General features: G+C 47.0%; 1 protein-coding gene across 3 annotated transcripts in view; it reads left to right on the top strand.

Annotated features, from left to right (window-relative positions):
- LOC146862015 (broad substrate specificity ATP-binding cassette transporter ABCG2-like) overlaps positions 1-13,902 on the top strand; it is a 667,466-nt gene that overhangs the window by 299,529 nt on the left and 354,035 nt on the right. The window lies entirely within an intron of this gene.

Raw genomic sequence — 13,902 nt, 5'->3', positions numbered from 1 at the left:
GCAGCGAGAGAGTTAGCACCCACGGCAGCGGAACAGAAATCGAGGAGATAGTTGAGAAGTAAGCGTGTAATCACGGCGGAAGAATTCCCTTGAACTTAGAACACAAATAGATGGCATAGGGGTCGGACCCCCGGCGCCCTACTCCCTGCGAGTATACAATACTTACGCCTGTTATGCTGAGTTGAGGAATCAGCCGAAGATTGCTGCTGTTTTCCTTGTCCTGAAGAGGCCAAATGGAATTGATTGGCTGAAACGCGTGCGCATCGACATTTTGGTTTTACAGAGGGATCCTAAATAATTTGAGTGTGTGGGGATTTAACAACTTTGCATTGCTGTTGAATTTGTGGAGATATTGATTTCCTTATGCAATGCATATGCCCTCTGGGATGTCCACATTATTGAAAGGTGGATCCATAATCGAAAATTATTATTTAGGACAGTAGCGTAGTTTCGTCATATGTACAGAGGTGTTGTTTTGTAAATATGTTTTTTGTATATGCTCAGCAAAACACGAAGCAAATGAGATGTGAATTTAAACACATATGAAAGGATAAATAAAAGTGTCCTTTTTCAAAAAATACTGTTCTATTTTTTCCTCCATACCACGTTTCCTTATATTGTATCTACGAGGACCTAAGCGGCCTTTCCTCCATCTTGTCTGCCTTCGGGGAGATTTCAGTCCTAAAAGTGAACTATGCTAAATCCCTTACTCTCCGAGTTACAGAGGGCCTTCTTGTGGTAGGCACAGAGAACCTTGCTTGGGCCCTGCAAATATTCATATACCTAGAAATACAAATTTAGCCTAGAGCAGCAGATCTCTTGGAAGGAAATGTCAACAGGACAGTAAGGCCCTTGAGTTCTCAGATCTCGTTATGGAGGATCCTTTGTCTGTCAGTGGCGGGCAGGGTGGCCATATCTGAAATGGACATGCTGCCCGACTGTTATACTACTTCGCCAACACACCAGTTTTGATCCCTGGACACACCCTCTGACATTTGTTGCTTGACATGACATGGGGCATGGGATGGAAAAAAATTGTGTTACGTACACTACAACTACCCCCCCCCCCCTCCAGTGGAGGCTTAGGGTCTCCAAATTCTATACACTACTATCTGGCGGTCCAACTCCAGTGGACCACCACACAGACTAGATAGGGATCTCCTGGCAACCTTGCTCCTCCTGGGTCATCAACTAAGGCCACCCCCTCGCATCTTTTGCACATGGCTCGTGAGTGCTTACGGAGGGGCTTCCCTGGGGCTAGAACCACGAGACCCTACACTCCGTTGCTACCACTCTGTAGGCTTCCCCCGGGAAGGCTAGGATGGATGACCGGTGGGTGAGGTTGTGGGAGGAGGTGGCATCGTGACTTTCAGTGACTTATTTAATAAAGACACATTGATGAATTTCCAGGAGCTATAAGATCTTTATGGATTACATGAGGGAGCCTTCCTGACCTATGAAGTCCTCAGGGCGACATTGCAGCAACATTGGTGGGTTAGGGAACTAGAACCGACTCAAAACCTGTGGCGTCACACATTACACTCAATACGCCATTGCAGACGTCTAGTAGCATGAATATATGAATCCTTTGCGCCATACCCCCTAGAGGTATTGGCTGACCTGAGATCCAGATGGGAAGTCTTCCTGGGGCAAGCATTTCACTACTCGGAATGGTTTAAGTTGCTGGAATACCCCAACAAGATTCTGCATAACCCCCGATTCAAATATGTTCAATTCTTTATCCTACACAGGGCCTACTTGACCCCCGGTGCCTGCTTCTTATCTACCCCCTGTTGCAGGGCACAAGTCCTATAAAAAGTAGTGGGGGGACTGACAATATGCAAATGACCTCATGACGTCACGCGCTGAACGTGTCCCGGTGTCTGAAAATGACACCGAGTCACGTTCAGCTTATTTATGTGGGGCCCAGCTTCTTGGCAGGGGGGACGGCGTACTAGATGCCAGCCAGCTCGGCAGACGTAATCCATGTGTTCTAGTGCTGCGGCCCCTACCACCCTACCGGGTTGCTATCCTGTCTGCCATCTCGTGAGTCACCGGCAGGGAACAACTTGGCACTGCATCACCAGTGCCTGTTGGGCCTGGCTCCTCGCCCCAAAACTAACAAAGCTACGACCCAGTTCACTGACCTTGCGCTACTCATGGCTAAAATGGCAATAGTTATGAAGTGGAAATCGGCCACTCCCCCCTTGATCCCGCACTAGCATTCAAAAAGGATTTAAATGGGCACAAACGGAGAGCACCGCGCTCCGCCTTGAGGAGCACCGTGGACTACGGAAATTCCCCCTAGCAACACATTGCGACTTGATCCTCTCAGACTTCACGCCTCAGACCCTAGACGATACCCAGCCCCTTCCCTATATACACTGACGCCTGGCTACGGTCGCCATCCCCTCCTCCCTCTCCCCCACGGCCCACCCCCTCACCTCCCCGCAGTGCTATGCAGCTGTGCACCCTGTCCCCCTGACAGTACGGGCCTTAACTTGGTTACCGAAGTCTTAGGTAGTCATGCTTGAAAATGCAGTGTGGCGAGTTTCCAGGGGTGGCAACTAGTTATTCTTTTTTTTCAGTGACTAGAGGTTACTTTCTTTTCTTAAAGACTAAATGCCTCTACAATGGATTTTATTTATTTATTTAAAAGGTTTTATATAGCGCTGGCTAGACTCGAGGGTATCAGAGCGCTTTACAAGGACTGGGTGAAAAAAAGTTATAAAATAACATTTGTATAAAGAGATAAAAATACAAGACAGTTATACCATTATAAACATTGCAGATATTACATGTGGTAGTAAATAAAGAATATCATTGGGCAATAACAAGAATTGGATAATAAAACTAGTAAAGGATGGTTAGAGGTGAGGGGGTGGAAGGTGTGAAGGTGGGGGTGGAGCTGAGGAGGATGATGGGAAAGGTGATAGAATGAAGGGGTAAAGGGTAACTACAAGAGAAAATAGATGGGGGAGGTAGTCGAATATGAGTGAATGAGAAGGGGGGGAGTGGGACAGGCAATCAGTCGAGGGAACCTCATATGGTCAGGGATTCGATAATAATCTATGTTGGGTGAACAGGATTAAGGCCCCCAGAATCTGTTGAGAAGATGCAGCTTGAGGTCCTTTTTGAAGCTGAGGTAGGAGGGGTTGCAACATAGGTCTTTAGGGAGTGAGTTCCAGATGGTAGGCACATTATAGGAGAAAGAGCATGACTGTGTAGATTTCTTGTTTAACAAGGGGGGGACAAGGAGGAGGGCTCCTCATTGTTCTAGAGCAGCCAACTTTGTGGAGTTTATCAGAGAGATACAATGGAGTGTGTTGATGGAGGGCTCTGTGCGTAATGCAGGCGGTCTTGTAGATGGATCTGCCATCGATGGGAAGCCATTTAAGATCCTTGAGGACGGGGGAGATGTGAACAAACCGCTTACAATCCGAGATAAGTCTGGCCGCAAGGTTAAGGACCGATTTAATTGGGGCTAAGTGGACTTTTGGAGTTCCAGCGAGAATTGCATTACCATAGTCCAATCTAGACCGTACCAGTGATTACACAACTAGTTTAAAGTCATCAACAGGAATGAAGGGTTTAATTTTCTTGAGGTGTTGGAGAATGAAGAGAGCTCCTTTCGCTGCATTTTTTTACGTGGGGAGTAAGACTGGTGTTTTGGTCAATGCTTATTCCAAGGGATTTGACTGAGTTAGAGATGGAAAGAGTGCAGTTGAGAGCTTTAAGGTCAGAGATCCAGTGTTGGATGGGGAGCTGGTTGTTTGTGGGAGAGAATAGGATGATTTCCGTTTTTTAGGGTTGAGTTTGAGGTGATTGTGATGGAACCAGTGTTGAATTTTAGTCAGGGTATCATTGAGGTGTAGAATGTCAGCATGAGATTTAATCTTGTAGTAAAGTTGGGTATCATCCGCGTAGAGGTGGAAGTTGATTGCTGCTTGCTTAAGAATGAGGATGAGGGGTTCCATGAAGAGGTTGAATAGAGCGGGAGAGAGTATAGAACCCTGGGGGACACCCAAGGAGACGGGCATAGGTTCAGAGAGGCAATCCTTGATTTCAATTTTTTGGGTTTGGTGTTGGAAGAAGGAGGTGAACCATTTGAGAACAGGACTGTTGAAGTCGAAATGATCTTTGAGCGTGTTGAGTAAGGCAGAGTGATTAACAGTATCAAAGGCAGCAGAGAGGTCGAGGAGAATGAGAAGGGAGGACTCCCCCTTGTCGAGGGAGTGGTGGATGTCATCCATAATGTTGAGCATGGCAGTTCCTGTACTGCAGCCCTTTCTAAAGCCTGACTGTAATGGGTCCAAAAGGTTGAAAGAGTCGATGTGTTTGTCCAGTTGGAGCTGGGCGCATTTTTCAAGAGCCTTAGATAGAAGAGGAAGGTTGGAGATGGGTCGCAGATTGTTGAGGTCATTAGGGTTAGCTGTAGTATTTTTGAAGATGGGAGTGATTTGCCCCATTTGTAGGGAAGCAGGGACACAGCCCGTGAACAAGGAGGCATTGATGATGGTGGTCCAAAAAGGGGCAATGATATATTTTAAATATTAACAAGGTTAGCAGGGAGAGGGTCCCTGGTATGAGAGGAATGTTTAAGCTTAGTGATGATGTTGAGGACATTCTGCTCAGTCACTGGGCAGAAGTTATGCCAGGATGCATTATTTTTTAGCTGTGGGTTGGCGAAGTCGGGTACAGGCGAGGCAACAGCGAGGGGGAGATGAACCATCCGGAGAAGGAGTAGGGGCGAGATGGGATTTGGCGGAAATGTCATAGGTGGGTGAAGAGCAATGTGGAGGGGGAGTTAAGGCAAAGGACTGGTCAATCATGGCGATTTCTTCCGAAAAGAAGTTTGCGATTTCTTCGCATCTTTCGCTAGATGCCATCAATTTAGGTGGGGCAGCAGCTGTTTGGTTTTTGATAATGCTGAATAGTTCCCTGGGTCTATTTTTAGTCCGTTCAAGTTGGCCTTTTCATTGAGGATGTGTTTTTTGTAATTAGCCCTTGCTGCTCTAAGGAGAGCTAGATTAGAGGGGGAATGGTGTTGTCTCCATGTACGTTCGGTCGAGACTTCAGGCACTATTATTCACAGGAGAGTCACTGTTTGTGGATGCATACTGCTACTTTGGCTTGTGACACAGAACCTGAACGATCCTGAGCACACCACTGCATCGGACTTCAATTAGGTGCCTGTAACAAACACTAATTGTACCTATGCTTAGCTCTAACTGTAAAATAGCAATGTGCTTTGTGTCTGCGAATAAAAACTTAGTTACAAAAAAAAGAATAAGACAAATAGTTTCAAGACAGTTGCCATTGATTCTGGGTCATTGACACCGCCTATTCACCTCCCACAATTACCTTTTTAGGTCAAGCCTACTAGACAGCACATGCGCAGGTCTGTAAGACATATTGTGGGATTACCTTGAGGACACAGGGGCTTGGACCCCGCCCATTGCTTACCATTTGTTGGATTTCCTGCCACTCATTTTCTGGTTTCTTAGTCAGTTGCTTGCCTTGTCTATCTTGTGTCCCACCCCTGGAGCAATGCAAAAATTGCCTAAATCCTTTTAGCTAGAGGCCTTACTCCAGTCCATACCTGCCCACTGCCCTCTGTGGGAACTGGTATTTAGAGCCATTTTCTGTGACGTAGAGTACAGCATGAATATCCTACCTAACTATGACAGGAATGCTTGTCATGAGACATGTGAATATGAAGGTTGGGGAAATATAAGCTAACAAATAAATCTTTCATCCACCAGTATTCATTAGATGAGAAAACATGTCTGTGCTGCAGGATGGGGGTCCATTGATAAAATGATTTTCCTGGTGAAACCGACAAAGCAATACAATCCTTTTCGGGAGTTATGGCATTTATACAAGTCACAGAGAGTAGCCGCAATGTAATCAACTACCCAGTTGAGCACCTGTGGGGTGAAAATGCAGGTAGACATTAACCTCTTGACTGGTAGGACAATCCCTCCGGTGCTGAGCTATGTTTTGGATGTTCTTCATACCTTTTTTACACAAAAGGTAGCAACGCTTAATTTGCATCTATTTTTTTCCAATTTCGTAGGGAATTTAAAATGTGCCCATAGTTTGTAGATTCCTTTGGAGACAACCAAGAAAATTGCCGAAATAGACCTAAATTTGATTTGAATTTTTTTTTGTAATTGAAAAAACATTCTGTCTCAGGAAGAGTATGTTTTATTTAGCTATAAAGAGTATCAACAAAAGGTTTGCAGTGCTAGGATCACCATCTTCCTAACTTTCAGTAACAAGCAGGGATGTATCGTAAAAAAAAAATTACCAACTGTATTGCATTTTTCTATGGTAAACATTGTTCCCTAATTTTTGTGGTTTCAGTATACTTAAACTTTCTAGTGGAAAAAGGTATGAAACCTTTGGGTAATCCCAGAAACCTATATATTTCTGTAAACTAGAAAAAATGCAAGGGGCCTTTTGTATAAATCCCTCATGGTTTCCCCCCCCAAAAAATAACTGTTGAATTACAAAAGAATGAATATTATAAGGAACAAATATACATTTATGACAATGTTTTCATCTGTAACTTATTTATTAATTTATTTATAGATTTATAAAGTGCACAGCTACCCAACAGGTTCTCCCAGCGCTGTCGCAATGGCCAATTTACAAAAGCAATATACCATTTTGTCCGACACAACCTTCCTCTATCAAAAATATGTAGGGTTTGTAGGTTCTTAAAAACACACAAAATACAGATTCTGCAGAAATTAATTTGGTAAAATAATAAGAGGAAAAAATGGGTATGAAGTAAATCTATGTATTTCTGAAATGTACACAAGATAGTGAGCTTAGGAACAGTGATGATTTGTACACCTCACACATTTCCATTCCGTTTCTGTGACGTAAACTTCCACAGTCTGCAGGGATCACCCGTGTTCCCCCACGTGTTCCAATAAAAATAGTTGCCTAGTGCCTTCAAAAGTCCTCACTGTCTTATGCAACACATCCTGTACATTGATTTACACACATATGATTTATTGTCAATGTGTACGTGTGATGTAAAGCTCTCTGACACCTTACATTGGGATGAGTAGTGTTAAAGACCTATAAAAACAAAAAAAGATAAATATTGGTATTTAAATTCTTTGTGTAAATACTGGGACAGACCCACAAATCTGTCAATTCTTACAGTGCATGCACATCTCTTATATACAGGGACTGAACAAAGTCAAAAGCTTGCCTCTCTTACCTACCTGTAAAGTGATAAGATGTGAGCCTTTGTTTACCAGCCAGGATACTCCAATACAAAGAGTCCCGATGGCTCTTTAACCCCTTCGCCGCGGCGCAAATTCCGCCGCGGCGCTGGGGGGTGCGGGGTGAGCGCGGCGCCGCCATGCTCGTGACGGAACCACGCCGTCATGAGTCACGGGCGAGCTGTGCTCATGACGGCTTGGTTCCGCCACGACTCCGCCCACTCTTCATTTCGCCCGCACCGGCGGGGAAACAGCGACGCGTGGGCGGAGCGGCCACAGCATGACGGAACCACTCCGTCATGAGCACATGCCGCCCGTGGCTCATGACGGCGTGGTTCCGTCATGCGCACGCAAAGGGTTAACATGGGCAAAGATGGAATCTCATAATAAGCCCCTTCCCTGCCTGCACATTACTGCTTGGAGCAAAAGCAGACCACGTGCAGGTGCTGCTGAAAGTGTCCCTTTGTCTGAAAATTACACTGGGACAAGTTTAGCTTATTTCTGTGGGGCCCAACCTCTTGGCAGGGAGGAAGGCGTCCACCCTGTGAGAATAGTGGGTAGAGTCCGTCTAACCACGTGTACTCTTAACGTGTGCCCGGTTTCCCTCCTCCTCTGCATCACTATTACCCCCCTCTTCTGGATTATGTTTGCAAGAGTTTGGGGTGTTTGCAAGAGTAATAGCTTCCCTGGCAGATCTGTTGGATTTCAGAGCTTTAATCAGGGATCCCAAATCCCAAAATTGGTGCGCACAAAAGCCTTGTTATTTTATCATAATAAGCCTTTATCATGCACCATCCTAATATGAATCATAAGAATGATAATTATCACCACAATAACAGATAACTCACCTTTTTATGAATATTACTGAGGTGAATAACATATAAGCCTGACCCTTATGTTTAACTCAGCCGTGGTGGATTAGTCTAGAACCTCCCTATTCGCCCAGTGACATCATATATTATTGTGCTGTTGACATCCTAGTATTGTGCTGTCTTGCTGGGTCATGTACAACTCCTGCATTTCCGTAAAGAACCAGAAGGTTCTCAGTTAAAGTCCTGGACGAAAAGCATGTCACCCAGCTTCCAGTCTTCACTCTGCTCCTCCCTAAGTAGGGAAGGCCTATGCTCCTTCTTTCATGGAGCCCTTGGGATGAGGGAAGGCCTATGTTCCCTCTTCCGTGGAGCCCCTTGGGAGTAGGGGAGGCCTATGTTCCTTCTTCTGTGGAGCCCTTGGGAGTAGGGGCGGCCTATGCTCTTCTTCTGTGGAGCCCATGGGAGTAGGGAAGGCCTATGTTCCTTCTTCTGTGGAGCCCTTGGGACTAGAGAAGGCCTATGCTCTTCTTCTGTGGAGTCCTTGGGAGCAGGGGAGGCCTATGCTCTTCTTCTGTGGAGCCCTTGGGAGTAGGGAAGGACTGTTTCCTCTTCCGTGGAGCCCTTGGGAATAGGGAAGGCCTATGTTCCTTCTTCTGTGGAGCCATTGGTAGTAGGGAAGGCCTATGTTCCTTCTTCTGTGGAGCCCTTGGGAGTTGGGAAGGCCTTTGCTCTTCTGCTGTGGAGCCCTTGGGATTAGGGGAGGCCTATGCTCTTCTTATGTGGCTTCCTTGGGAGAAGGGGAGGCCTATGTTCCTTCTTCTATGGAGCCCTTGGGAGTGGGGAAGGCCTATGTTCCTTCTTCTGTGGAGCCGTTGGTAGTAGGGAAGGCCTATGTTCCTTCTTCTGTGGAGCCCTTGGGAGTAGGGAAGGCCTATGCTCTTCTGCTGTGGAGCCCTTGGGGGTAGGAGAGGCTTATGCTCTTCTGCTGTGGAGCCCTTGGGAGAAGGACAGGCTTATGTTTCCTCTTCTGTGGAGCCCTTGGGAGTAAGAGAGGCCTATGTTCCTTCTTCTATGCAGCCCTTGGGAGTAGGGGAGGCCTATGTTCCCTCTTCTGTGGAGCCCTTGGGAGTAGGGGATGCCTATGTTACTTCTTCTGTGGAGCCCTTGGGAGTAGGGTAGGCCTATGTTCCCTCTTCTGTGGAGCCCTTGGGAGTAGGGGAGGCCTATGTTTCTTCTTCTGTGGAGCCCTTGGGAGTAGGGAAGGCCATGTTCCCTCTTCTGTGGAGCCCTTGGGAGTAGGGAAGGCCTATCTTCCTTCTTCTTTGGAGCCCTTGGGAGTAGGGAAGGCCTATGCTCTCCTGCTGTGGAGCCCTTGGGAGCAGGAGAGGCCTATGTTTCCTCTTCTGTGGAGCCCTTGGGAGTAGGGGAGGCCGATGTTCCTTCTTCTATGGAGCCCTTGGGAGTAGGGGAGGCCTATGTTCCCTCTTCTGTGGAGCCCTTGGGAGTAGAAGATGCCTATGTTACTTATTCTATGGAGCCCTTGGGAGTAGGGAATGCCATGTTCCCTCTTCCGTGGAGCCCTTGGGAGTAGGGGAGGCCTATGTTCCCTCTTCTGTGGAGCCCTTGGGAGTAGGGGAGGCCTATGTTTCTTCTTCTATGGAGCCCTTGGGAGTAGGGAAGGCCATGTTCCCTCTTCTGTGGAGCCCTTGGGAGTAGGGAAGGCCTATCTTCCTTCTTCTTTGGAGCCCTTGGGAGTAGGGAAGGCCTGTGCTCCTTCTATGGAGCCCTTGGGGGTAGGGAAGGCCTATGTTCCTTCTATGGAGCCCTAGGGGGTAGGGAAGGCCTATGTTCCTTCTTCTGTGGAGCTCTTAGGCGAACGGAAGGCCTATGCTCCTTCTATGTAGTCCTTGGGAGTAGGGAAGGCCTATGTTCCTTCTTCAGTGGAGCTCTTGGGCGTACGGAAGGCCTATGCTCCTTCTTCCATGGGGCCCTTGGGAGTAGGTTAGGCCTATGTTCTTTCTTCTGTGGAGCTCTTGGGAGTAGGGAAGGCCTATGTTCCTTCTTCTGTGGAGTCGTTGGTAGTGGGGTAGGCCTATGTTCCTTCTGTGGAGCCCTTGGGAGAAGGACAGGCCTATGTTTCCTCTCCTGTGGAGCCCTTGGGAGTAGGAGAGGCCTATGTTCCCTCTTCTATGGGGCCCTTGGGAGTAGGGGAGGCCTATGTTCCTTCTTCTGTGGAGCTCTTGGGCGTACTGAAGGCCTATGTTCCTTCTTCTGTGGAGCTCTTGGGCGTACGGAAGGCCTATGCTCCTTCTTCCATGGGGCCCTTGGGAGTAGGTTAGGCCTATGTTCTTTCTTCTGTGGAGCTCTTGGGAGTAGGGAAGGCCTATGTTCCTTCTTCTGTGGAGCCGTTGGTAGTGGGGAAGGCCTATGTTCCTTCTTCTGTGGAGCCCTTGGGAGAAGGACAGGCCTATGTTCCTTCTTCTATGCAGCCCTTGGGAGTAGGGGAGGCCTATGTTCCCTCTTCTATGGGGCCCTTGGGAGTAGGGGAGGCCTATGTTCCTTCTTCTGTGGAGCTCTTGGGCGTACTGAAGGCCTATGTTCCTTCTTCTGTGGAGCTCTTGGGAGTAGGGAAGGCCTATGTTCCCTCTCTTGGGCGTAGGGAAGGCCTATGTTTCTTCTTCTATGGACCCCTTGGGAGTAGGGGAGGCCTATGTTCCCTATTCTATGGAGTCCTTGTTGCCCTCTCAGTTGGTGAAGGATGTTGCATCATCCAGGGATGAGAGTGCTTCTAGTTGAAGCATCGTGTGGTGCCTGTACATGTTACTTTCAGAAACCCGCTAGTGCGGAAGCCAAAGACTTAGCAAAGCCCTTCTACGGGAAAAATGTTTACCTTGGAACTGCAACTGTTACTGGTGGTTATTTAGTGTGGGGAAGGGGGGGGGGGGTGGGGGAGTGGGGGGAGGGACTGAAAATTCTCCTCTGGGTTAGGCCGCACAAAGCAGAAATTCTGTCCACGGAAACTGAAACCGTATACTGCTTGCTTTTCTGAAATGAAACGAGAAAACTCAAATGTATGTTCAGGAGGAATGTTAAATTCGCAGAGATTACGCACACCTAAATAATTATGGTTTATGATATACATATATTAATGCTCTCAAACACCTGGCAGGTCACTGGTTAGCCAGTTGCTACAGTGTCTATCCTTAGTTGTGGACTTGCTTAAATGGTTCTGTGTTCAAGATAAAGGATTCTGTTCAGTTCAAAGGGTGGTTTAGGGCCTTACAGAGCGGAAGGCTTTAAACTCCACGGGATTTCAAGCCATGAGTTTGATGCCTGAATCATTGTAGAGTGAAGGCGAAGTGGTTTACATCATGTGTGGCAAGATGCCATAGGCACCCAGAGCTATTTGCTGCGGTGGGCCTTGTGCTCAGCAGTTTGAATATGATTGTGATCTCTGCTATGGGTCTTTGGAGACATTCCATGTCACGCAGCGCAGCAAGTCACCTTGCAGCGCTGCGCTGCACTGTGTGACAGGAAAAGTGTACGAATGCATTGTATTTAAAAGAATACGGTGCATTCCTGGCATTTTGGATGCCTGGCGCCAACGCAGTCACCCTTGCACCATGGTACAAGGGTGCCTGCGTAGTAAGGTAGATTGTTTTTGTGTAGGAAGGGTACTTTAATGCATACAAAAAAACCTGAGGCATTTTCCTCTTTCTATGTGTGCACATAGAGGAAAAAAGAAGAGAAAGAAACATATTTCTCCTCATTACACCTCACCTGAGGAAGCATAGGTTTTGGACGCATTCCCAGGTCTACCACTCCAGGTAAAACTGGGAATGCATCATGGCTGTTGTGTGGGGACACCCATCCAACACCCATGGTACAGAGTAAAGCAATGCAGCGATTTGCGATGTGTTGCTTTACTCTAGATTTGCAAAGCCACTCAGCCACGCAAGGTGGGCTTGCGTGGCTTCATAAATCTAATTTTTGGTTTGCGTTGCTCTTGCACCACTTTGACTGGTGCAAAAGTGATGCAACTGGCCTCGTAAAAATGCCCCTATATTCATCAAAAAGTTGCACCACTTTTCCACCATGTTGCTTTGTGCAAAAGTGGCTCAACCCTTGATATGCCATTTATCAAGCCATGCAAGGCCTCCCTGTGCGCCCATGAATGACTTAATAAATCCAGAGTAACACAAAAACAGTGCAAATCGCTGCGTTGCGCTACTATCTCCTAGGGAGGTGTTCCAAGGGTGTTGCGTGGGTGTTCCCATACAACACACATGGATTTTGACGCATTCCCAGATTTACCATAACTGGTAGACCTGGGAATGCGCCAAAATGCTGCGCCTTCTCGGGGGACAGGTAACAAGGAGCAATATCTTTATTTCTCCACGTTTTTACCTCTTTTTATTTTCTATGTAGGCTGAATTCTGGAGCACACATAGAAAGAGGAAAATACCTCAGGGGAGTTTTTTTGTGCAGGAAGGTGCCCCTCCCTGTACAAAAACAATCCTCCTTACAAAGCAGTCACCCTTTCACCATGCCACAGAGCGCTAGGCAACACATGCGCCAGCGCTGGGAAAATGCAGGAATGCGCCGTATTGTGATAAATAGGGCGCATTCCCGCCCTTTCCCTGTAATGCAGCGCAGCTAGGTGACTTGCTGTGCTGCTTTACATTTTCATAAATATGGCCCGTGATCTACAAGCAAGTAGAAAACGCATCTCGGTAGCTGAACACTGCCATCTACAGGCTAAAATGAAAAACTCTAGCTGAGTCTTATTATGTTTATCCAATGTAAATGTAAAAAGAAATTTAAGTATACTTGATGAATTTGCTAGGGTGAATTGGACTTACCAGTTATGCCAATGCAAATGGTTTGCAGGAGCGGGCACAACAGACTCACCAATATGTTGACGTAATTACTCGGCGTTGTTGGTACAAGCAGGGCTTTAAGTGGGATGAAAAAACTGAGGGGGTCTCTCAAAGGGGCGTGGCCGATATAATTAAGGGCATGGTTTAAAGCACTAAATTAGAACTCTCTGATTACCATTATGTGCCGCCTAAATGATATTTTGATGCTTCTTTCTATCTTTACATCCAGATATATAATAAATATAACAAGCAACATTACACCAACAGCAAGCCAGGACTATTGGCTTTGTGAATGGTTGTTAGTTGCATATGATGAATACGCAACAAAAATGGCATCTTTGTATAAAATAGTTAAAATGCATCAGTCCTGAAATGATGAGACTGTGAAAGAACTGTAACGAGTCTCTTTATAGATACATGAAAGGCAGTGAAGGGCAAAACTGCTGCAAAATGAATATTCTTTTTTTTCACTCGAATGGTGGCTAGGCCTGGGCATAGTTCGCTGAGTTTTGCTATGCGGAACTCTGCAAAGTTGCAAAAAAACTCTGCGAAGTTCCGCGAGTGGCGGAGTGCAGTGCGAACTGCAGTTTGTGCTGGTATTCCTGCCCCTCTTGTAGAAATTCTACCCGAGCGGCAGCTCACGGTCGCAAACGGTATTGCAAACTTACTGTGCGCGAGCGGGGAAAAAACTCTGCTGCACATCGCAAAGTGGAGTTTTATGATCTCCGCGAGCTCCGCGGAGTGCAGAAAACTCTGCAAACTCCGTGAACGGAGCGAAGTTCATCGCCCAGGCCTAGTGAGGACAATAAAAGAGAGCCCGAAAGGGACCCGTTTTGGCACCTGCTTTTCAGAATTGGGGGCAAACCCGGCCCACTGAAAACCCTGGGTGCAAGAGAGGTGAAGAACAGTACTCGTTAGGGGGGAGGGGGGGGGGGGGGTGTTGCACCAAACAGCCACTGTAATTGC

The sequence above is a fragment of the Triturus cristatus genome, chromosome 2_2, assembly GCF_964204655.1.
Source record: "Triturus cristatus chromosome 2_2, aTriCri1.1, whole genome shotgun sequence".
Taxonomy (NCBI): Eukaryota; Metazoa; Chordata; class Amphibia; order Caudata; family Salamandridae; genus Triturus; species Triturus cristatus.
Note: the sequence above shows the minus strand (reverse complement) of the source record. Positions and strands in the feature narration are given on the sequence as shown.